Raw genomic sequence first — 10,031 nt, 5'->3', positions numbered from 1 at the left:
GACCTTGCCATTGCTGAGTTGAGTAGACTGGATTACTGGAGCAGTATGTGTTACATAATTAAACATGTATTTATATGTTTATTAAAATATTTCTATTCTGCCTTTTGGCTCCACAATGGAGCCCTCAAGGTGGCTAATGAGTTTAATAACAAATGTACTCTGAAGTGGAAAACAAATAATAAAAAGTATGAAGAAGTAAATGCAAGACCAGCAAGCAACACCAATAACAAATAATACACCCCAATCTTATGATATGGTTACTCAAAAGTAAATCCCACCATATTCAATGGGGCTAATTCCAAGATAAGTGTGTACAGGATTGCAGCCTAAGGCTGCAGTCTTATACACACATGAGAGCATGTCCTTTTAAAGCCAATGGGACTTCTGAGTAGATGTATGGGATTGTGCTGTAAAAGTGGTAAATGACCACAGTGACAAATGATGGCCATGTTCTTAAAAAGTGAACCTAAGCAACAACAACAACAAATTCAGTTGGTATCTGAAGTGGGTAGCCAAATTACTCATTGCAAGATATTCCATAAGAGTTCCAGTACCAAGAAAATAATGCTCCTCTTGCCCATCAGCTGCACCTCAAAAGTGGAACATACAGCAGGCCATCAAATGAAGTGTGCATGTGGGTTCATGGGGATAGAAAGGCTACTATTAGCACATCAACTGAACTTACACAAAAGCACTCCTGTCCCACCAGTATCATCTGTTTATCCAGGAGCAAAGTTGGAGCACTCCCCAACTATGAACCAATACAGAAGTAGATGACTATCTGTTCGCAGGTTGGCAGTGGGCATAGATCCAAACAGAATTTCCATCTTGTGTGGATCAAGTCTCTGCCACATCCATTAATCCTGGATAATGGTTCACGAAGTCCACTGCCTCTGGAATCTGAATGAAAGGAGAGATAGAGCTGGTCATCATCAGCATCATACTAATTAAACCACACTACAAATTTCCAGACAACCTTTCCCAGTGACTTCCTGTAGAGGTTAAACAGACCAGGGGATAAAATGGAACCAATTGTCGCAGAGAACTCTCAGGATCACCTTCTGTGACCTAGCCTCTTAAGAATGGCTGGAGCCACTCAAAAAGTGTATATCCAAGATCCATTCCTGCCAGATACCTCAGAAGGATACCATACTCAATGGTGCTAAAGTCCTATGCCTTATATCCAAAACTGTTTGTGCTAGGTCATTATTGGTTTGTTCATTTTTTAAAAAAATTCTAAATTTTGTGGGTGCTTCCCAACAGAAGGCTCCTAGCACTACTAATTTGAATGTGTTGTGCAGCAATTCTGTCTTTTTTAATCCGTTTAACAGATTTTCTGCGGTAAAGAAAAAGACAGAAAAAATGGTGGGAAAATATGGGAGGTTACAAGTGTAAGATAATGTCTAGGCCCTCCCTAAAATTCCATGAATGAGGCAGGGTGATTGCCCCTCCCCCCCAATAAAAGACTCATCTGGAAGCATCCTAAGACTCAAATCTAGGACAGGCCCTCCTACTGCCGGGCAAAGCACCAAAACAGCTGTATATGCATAAAAGTTCACTCTTCCCTACCAGCTGGGTGGGGTGGGGCCTCACAGGCACAGCTACAAAAAGGAATGGTGAGTGCTTTCTGGACAGGGTATCTTTTTCTGCATTTCTTTTGCCTGTCTAGGTATCTAAAGCAAGAGGGATAAGTTTGCCCACAGCTCCAGAACATTTGGCAGCAGGGCTAGTACAAGCTACGAGACATTCATACTGACACTGAACCTTCTTAGAGCTGGATCCATGCAGCCTCATGCCAACTAGTAGGTACTGGATTACTCATGTTGCGCATTGCAACACTTTCCCTTGTGCTCCTAGCATACATACCTGATCCAATGTCCTAGAACTTTTCAAAGAAGCTTTAAAAACCCTAAGCACCATAATTTGCAATAGTTCATATGTATATGTCATGGAAATAAGTGAGGTTGGCATATATCATTTTAATTAAGCTATACTGCAATATTGCCATTATTTATAAGAAAAATACTTATTAGGCTTATTATTATTTTTTCTGATTCCAGAGAGCAATGTAGGAGTGCTTATGAATTATTATTATTATTATTATTATTATTATTTACATTTCTATACCGCCCCATAGCCGAAGCTCTCTGGGCAGTTTACAAAAGGTAAAACATTAAAATACAATATACAAAGTTTAAAAACAATTTACATATGAATGTATTCTGTTTGTTGAGTATGTTTATCTGCTTGGGTTTGTTGAGCCAAATCTTGGCACAAAATTATCTGCAGTATGTGCTTTTAATCCAGCTTTGTTGGCTGGATCCCAAGGAAAAGGATGGATGTCAGTTAGGTTGTAATAAGATTGCACAGCAGGGAAGAATGACCTACCTTGCAACACCCAGAGTAAGAATACCCACCTTCATGGCATTTGTGTGTGTTTGTGTGTAGGTATGCAATGCCATGCATCCAAGAACTATCTTGATTTTATTCCTTTCACAGCAGCATTGAATGAGCTAAAGATAAGATGCTCGAGAAACTGGGGAAATATCTGAGATCTTTAGTTGGTATGTATTTCTCTCTCTGTCGCCCTTATCCCCTTCCAGCGTTCAAGGACTTAACAATACAAATCTGCTTAGGTGAAGAGAGGTGGTCAACGGGAAGTTGCGGAAGGCAAAAGGTACGTAATGTGGAGTTAACATTTAGCTGTAGGGTGATATATCCACAACTGCAGAAATCCAGAGCCACAGGACTCTGTTGAGGCCGATGCAAACCTTTATTCACTAATGTGAATTTTCTCAAGAAAAAAGATGAAAAGAACAGCATAAGAGCCATGTGCTATTTCAGTTCTTTTATCCAGATGGCAGAGTATTTATTAAGAAGCTGCTGCGAAGTTCTCTCTGTGTATGTTCATACAAATTAACTTCTGTTCTCTAGAATAGCGGGATTAATGTTGCTCAGCATTACACAGTTCAACATGCACATTGCTAATTAATTTGTTCATCACTATTGATTGATAATGGTATAAATGGGCCCTCTTGCACTCAATCACCAGTAATTACACCTCCTAATATTATTTATTTATATTTATTTATTAGATTTATTAGCTGCCCATCTGGCAAGCTACCCGGCCACTCTCGGCAGCATACAATACTAATAACACGAAATACAACAAATTTACATAATCAACTGAACAAAACAACATAATAAAACAACACTGCTCTAAAAAACCCTAACCCACCCCAAATGCCCACCTGAACAGCCAGGTTTTTAATTTGGCAGAAGCTCATCAAAAAGGGGGCATGGTGGACGTCACTAGGGTGGGAATTCCACAGAGTGGGGGCCACCACAGAGAAGGCCCTCTCCCTAGTCCTCATCAGCCCAGCTGTCCTGGCTGATGGGACAGAGAGAAGGCCATCCGAGGCTGATCTTGTTGAGCGGCCTGTCTGGTGTTGCTGGAGGCGCTCGTTGAGATAGGCTGGGCCGGAACTGTATAGGGTTTTAAAGGTCAAAGCCAACAGCTTGAATTTGGCCCAGAAAACAACTGGTAACCAGTGCAACTCCTTCAGCACTGGAGTGATGTGATCTTGCTGGCGGCTGCCTTTAATCAGGCAAGCTGCCGCGTTCTGTACCATCTGCAGCTTCCGAACCGTCTTCAAGGGTAACCCCACGTAGAGCGTATTACAGTAGTCTAGAAGAGAGGAGACCATTGTACTACCAATGGGAGCAGATGGTTGGGAAGGTAGGGGTGCTTGGACAGGGTTTCTACAGCCAGCCTTGGCGAGGATTTAAATGAGAGGTAGAGTTGTGTGTCATCTGCATATTGGTGACACTGCACCCCAAACCTCCTGATGATAGCCTCCAGCAGCTTTATATAGATGTTAAATAACATCAGGGAGAGAATAGAACCTTGTGGCACCCTGCAAGTGAGCAGCCAACGGTCTGAAGGCTCCTCCTCCAGAGCTACCCTCTGGTACCTGCCAGAGAGGAAGGAACGGAACCACCATAATATGGTGTGCCCTATGCCCAAACTCTCCAGGTGGTCCAGGAGGATACCATGGTCGATGGTATCAACAGCTGCTGAGAGATCAAGGAGAACAAGGAAGGAGCATTCGCCCCTATTCAGAGCCCTCCCCATATCATCCACCAAGGCGACCATGGCCGTTTCTATCCCATGCCCAGGCCTGAAGCCCTATTGAAATGGATCCAGATAATCAGCTTCTTCCAAGTGTGCCTGCAACTGCAAAGTCACCACCTGCTCAATCACCTTGCCCCCAAACGGCAGATTCGAGATCAGGCAAAAGTTGTTCAAGTCTTGGGGATCCAAAGAGGACTTCTTTAACAGTGGTCTTATCACTGCCTCCTTGAGGGCTGATGGCATCACTCCCTCCTCGAGGGAGGCATTCACCACCACCTTGATCCCCTCCCTAAATCTCTCCCTGCAGCTCATAATGAGCCAAGATGGGCAACAATCAAGTAAGCAGGTGGTCGGCTTTAAAGATGAAAGCACCTTGTCCACTTCCTCAGAAGGAAGAAGCTGCAACCGATCCCACACAACCAGTCTGCCACTGGCCACCCCTCATTCACTAACTGTATCCACAGCGTACAGAATAGCACTCCTAATCTGGTCGATTTTATCTGCAAAGTGCTTTGCAAACTCATCACAGGAGGCCTTAGAATGCTCCATTGGTTCCGGAACAACTGGACCAACCAGGTTCTGGACCACTTGGAACAGCCTCCTGGGACAGCAGTCTGCAGATGCGATAGAGGCAGCATAAAAAATCTTTTTTGCTGCTCTTATCGCCATGTGGTAGTCTGAAGCTTCAGCTCTAACCCGTGTCCGATCATCTTCGGAGCGAGATTTCCGCCACCGGCGCTCTAGCCGTCTCACCTCCTGACTCAGAGTTCACAACCGTGGGGTCTGAGCTCTGTTCAAGGGGAGAGGGTGTTTTGGAGCCACACAGTCTAATGCCCTGGTGATTGCCGCATTCCAGCCATCCACCAGGGTTTCAACCAAGGGGCCGTTTGCGTGCTCTAAAGAATCCCCAAGTGCAGTCAGGAATCCATTTGGATCCATAAGAAGCCTGGGGCGGATGGGTCCTCCACCCCTGCGGAGGGGTTGTGGAACCAAGAAGTCCAGCCCCACCAGGTAGTGATCTGACCATGACAAGGGGGTGGTGGATATACCCCCAATTTCCAGATCACCACCCACCTCTCCGGAAACAAACACAAGGTCTCACTCATGACCAACCCTTGTAGTGATGTTCTTCCCGGGAGGCAGAAGGTGCAGCCTCCCAGTGGCCCTTGGTTCTCCAACTGATGGATGAGGCCAGAGTCTGCAGTCCCAGGGAACTGTCAGTTGGAGCTGCATGTTCTTTCTAGCAGGGAGGGGTTGAGTGAGCTCCCTGCAGCTCCTCCCTTTCTGGTGATGTATAGGACCAGGTTGGTCTCCCCCTTGTAGTGATGTTCTTCATGGGAGGCAGGAGGTGCAGCCTCCCAGTGGCCCTTGGTTCTCCAACTGATGGATGAGGATGTCTGTGTGCTACAGAGATGTCTAATGAGAACTATGCTGCCTAATTCCATGCCCACTCATTGAATCATGACAGATCTTTTTTTCCATCTGCAGGTTTGTTAAATTAAAAAACAATCTATTGCTGTATTATAATTGGAACCAAAACATTACTTAAATTTAACAATAACATAAATATATGCAACATATAAATAAACAATACAACAATTCAAAGACATTAACAAATGCATTCATAGAAAGAGTTATAATGGCATTTGGAATGGAATTTAAATCAGGCTATCAGTTGTTTATAGAAATCTTAGTCGATTGATTGCATGAGTTTTAGGGCACCATCTTATTGATTGCACACTCGATGATTCAAAGCCCCCAAACTCAGAGGCTTCCTATCAAGTGCAGGGTGGGAGGAGCAGTGGACACGATCGTCACCTCCTTTTCCTCCTACCCTAGCCCTGCTAGCTGGGTTTTTTTGTCCTTCTGGCTGGGGCCCTTCAGAGAGGGAAGGAAGGAGGCTGGAGATGCCCCAGGTTAGCTTGTATCTTGGCCTCTCCAGTCTCCTCCCCTCCCCACCCACCGAAACCCCCTTTTCCCCCTCTCCGAGGTTGCTTTTCCAACCTTGCAGGGCACCTGGTGCAGTTCCTTCTGCACCAGCTGTGGGGGGGGGCAAGCCACATGCTGCTGGTTCCAGATTTCAGAGAGCCCTCAGCACATACCCACTGGTGGGCCCCACCAATATCAGTAGCTTCCTTCCTGGGTTTATCTCATGGCAGCAGTAGCATTCCAGTCACAGCTGGGTGGCCCCAGTGGATATCTGGAGTCACCTATTTAATTTGCCACAATGCCTCAAGGCAACACTATGTTGAGGGCATTGTGGGAAATTAAATTGGTGGAAAGGCACAGGAAAATAATTATTTAAAAGGAGCAGGACAGGAATCAGTGGTGGGTGCTCCTGGAACCCTGGGTGCTACCCAAGAATGCCCGGTGCTGACCCCAGGTTGCTTTCCTGTTTTTCAGGTGATGCATTTTTCACAGCTGGCACCATCTCAGCAGAGACAATCCTTCCTGTGTGAGAGAGAAGGTCTCTTCTGGCAAGGCACCTACCACCCATAGGTTTGTACTTAGGTTATAAATAGTTCACTACATTTTAAAAATCTTCCTGATTAATCAAGAGCAATATTTAAATTGATCAAAAGATTTTTAATTGATGAAGTCACTAAATATTACTGGTCTAATACTAATTTTTGTTCAACCAGTATTTCATGAAAAGTCATCAGTTTCCTCCAAATGTTTATAGTTTGTTTGCACTCTCTCAAAACCATCAGGCACTATCACAATTTTTTGTGCTACTGGCCAGGACAACTTCCACTACCCACCATTGCACAGTCACTATAGGTGCACCACACAGAATAGGTAGACCACAACCTAGCAAGTGGTTGATCAATGTACTGCCTGTCCATATTTTGTTCAAAATGGGGACTTTTGATCTTGCAGTCCTGTTTTGTTTTGTCTGTGAGGGTTGGCTGGCGGTGGTGGTAATCAATAGGGGTGGGGGGAAGAGATGAGCCAAGGTCTAGGGAAGAAGATGGAAGGATCATAATCCTATTGTGTGTTGGTGGGAGGACGCGGAATATGGGGCAAAGTGTAATGGAAATAATTGAGATGGATAGGGGAAGCCATTTACAACATTTGTGTGTGGAAGGAGTTCCAGGCAGTGAATCCTCATTTGCTGTCCCTTTCTGAAACCCAGTGTCCACATCTCTTACATGAGCCAACTCTGAGTTGGTTCTGCGATATTTATCGCAGACATTTTTTTCATCTAGGAAGCTGCAGGTGTCTCATGTGGCTCTGTTGTGCTCACAAACCATGTGGTTCAGTTAGACACCATCAATCTTGTTTGTTTTTATCCAAGATGGATTTGTTTATTTTATTTATTTTATTTATTTACTAGCAGAAGTACCTGGTGTTCCCTGGATTAATTTAATTAGAACATCCAATTTACAGTGGATGGAATTCAGGCATCCACATAGCAAGGAAGGGTGAGGTAGCAGGGATTCAAATGCTCCCATTCTTCTTGGAATTGTGCACTAAATGGTGAATTTGGTTTTAATGGAGATGGAGATGAATATACAATAAAGAAAAAGGATTATAAACTGAAGTGAAGAAAATTACCTGTGTATTGTATTTATATTACTTTTCAGCCAATATCACTTTTTATTTACTAACTGCTATTAATTTTATAGTGCTATTATGTATAACTGGGCAATGCTGCATATTTAGTCTATTGTAATCAGTTACATATAACGGTCTGTTACCCTTTTTGGATCCTTACAAACCTTATAAATAAAAATTCACAGAGCTTCTTTGTACACTATGTTGGCTCCCAGATTGCTGCTTGAAAGGGCTGCCCAAACAAACCAAGGTAGGAATAAAGAGCGGGGAAAGAGAACAGAGTGAAAAATGTCTCCCTGGCGGTAACCAACCCCTCTACACAGGAGCAGGGAGCATCTTGATCCCACCACCTCTGCGGGATCATCACAGTCCTCATTTTCATGTTAGTGTGATGTGAAGGGTTTTTTTTATTACATAGAACTGATTTTTTTTGTTCTTTTTTCATACCTGAACAGTGTTGTTTTTTTTTCAGTATTTGGAGATCAATTATTTTTTTAAATGTCTAAAAGACATGAATTGATTAATATTTGATGGTAAATTATTTCTGTCAAATAGTATAGAGGCAGCGAGTGTCCGAAATTTTCGATTGGCCACCATTTTGTTTCAAGACGGCAGACACAATTTTGTATGGTTAGAATCTGCTTGCTGCAATGCCGAATCATGATGCGTAGTTTGGTTGAAATTGATCAAATGGTATTGAAGCTGTAAATCTTTTTTAAAATTGAAATTTTCACTATGCTTAAACCATCCCAAATAGAGGCAGAACAAATCCTAAAAGTTTCATAACAATCAGATGTAGAGTTTTTGAGTCCATCAAGGACATACAAACACTTCCTTTTATATTTATATTTATATATATATATATATATATATATATATATATATATGATAGAAGAAGAAGACTAGCAAATGGACCCAGCTTCGCACGGGTGGGAATAGCTCTGACGTTGATACGTTGGTACCCTGAAGCCTTCAAGCATGCTTAACAGCTGTCAGAGCTGGACACCTTGTGCCTGCACCATCTGAGTGAAGCCATGCCCACTGATACCTCTAGGCACAGCCCCTGCCATGGTGTACCCCATAGCCCCCTGAGAGAGGGTTCTGCCCCTGAGGGGGGCTGCCCCACAGCAGGTGGAGGGTCAGGTGTATAACTGTGTCCCTCGACCTACTAATCTGCTGCGGCTTCAAACTGTATGGAGTGCAAAGCTATGTGCTAGTTAGTGAAGTCTACTGGTAGTGGCTGAAAATTTAACTGCTGGCTTCAATCACATGGACACACTTAAATTAATTGAAATTAATGCATTTTAAAAACAAAATAACCCTGAAGTGCACATTCCCAGGGTCCCCTTAGTATTCATGCCACTTTTCAGGTGTGGAGCTATGATAATGACAGACAGACAGAAAGACAGGCAGAGACACATCCTCTTTTATGATTATAGATAATCATATGGTTAAAATGTGTGGTTAAAATTTGCTCACTGCAGTGCTGAATCATGATGTGAAGTTTGGTTGAAATCGATCAAATGGTATTGAAGCAGTACATCTTTAAAACTTTTGATTGGCCACCTTTTTGTTTCAGTATGGGGGATGGAATTTTCACTATGCCTATAACCATCCCAGATAGAGGTAAAACAAATCCTGAAAGTTTCATAACAATTGGAGATACGGTTTTCGAGTCCATTGAGGACATACAGACAAATACTTCCTTTGATATATACAGTACTGTGCAAAAGTCTTAGGCCACCACCAGCTTTGTTGTTTTAGCCAAGTTTTAATGACCATCCATAATTATTTTTTGGTCTCTGTATTAAGATACAAACAGAAAATGCAGGAAATATGTACAGGCAAAAGTCAGTATTTAGTGTGACCTCCCTTGGCTCTAAGCACATCTTGAACTCTTTTGGGGAGACTGTCCTGAAGTTTTCTGAAGTAATCTTCTGGTATATTATACCAGGCTTCTTTCAGCACTTCCCAGAGTTCTTCTTTAGATGTAGGTTGTCTTTTATTTCTTTCTCTGTCCAGGTGATCCCATACTGCCTCTATAATATTCAGGTCTGGACTCTGTGGAGGCCAGTCCATGACTGTCAGTGTTTTATCAGCTGTTTTCCTCGCTAAATATGATTTCACTGCAATAGCAGTGGGGTTGTTATTATGCTGAAAAATGAAGCCATTCCCAATCAGGCACTTTCCAGAAGGAATGGCATGATGAATTAAAACCTGTCTGTACTTTTCAGCATTCATGATGCCATCAATACGGACAAGATCGCCAGCACCGCTGGCAGAAATGCAGCCCCAAACCAGGACAGACCCTTTACCATGTTTCACTGAAGGCCGCAAG

The 10,031-nt window shown here is 43.2% G+C and overlaps 1 protein-coding gene and 1 long non-coding RNA gene across 6 annotated transcripts in view; both read left to right on the top strand.

The window, feature by feature from the left end:
* Positions 1 to 1,712: 1,712 nt before the first annotated feature.
* Positions 1,713 to 2,657, top strand: LOC146351180 (uncharacterized). Its single transcript, XR_014789547.1, has 3 exons — positions 1,713 to 1,802; positions 2,500 to 2,564; positions 2,637 to 2,657. It is a non-coding gene; the product is annotated as an uncharacterized LOC146351180 (long non-coding RNA).
* Positions 2,658 to 6,551: 3,894 nt separating this feature from the next.
* The window catches only part of MYO7B (myosin VIIB), a 99,364-nt gene continuing 95,884 nt past the window's right edge, over positions 6,552 to 10,031 (top strand). For 4 of the 5 annotated variants that reach the window (XR_014789535.1, XM_084846739.1, XM_084846737.1 and 1 more), the window contains exon 1: positions 6,552 to 6,634. The gene's annotated coding sequence lies outside the window, so the exon portion shown is untranslated. The remainder of the gene's footprint in view (positions 6,635 to 10,031) is intronic. The other variant, XM_084846738.1, reaches the window with a different exon arrangement.

The sequence above is a fragment of the Heloderma suspectum genome, chromosome 3, assembly GCF_057233095.1.
Source record: "Heloderma suspectum isolate Gila_16-S chromosome 3, 16-S_ref, whole genome shotgun sequence".
Taxonomy (NCBI): Eukaryota; Metazoa; Chordata; class Lepidosauria; order Squamata; family Helodermatidae; genus Heloderma; species Heloderma suspectum.
The sequence above is the reverse complement of the archived record's forward strand: the minus strand, read 5'-3'. Positions and strand labels throughout refer to the sequence as shown.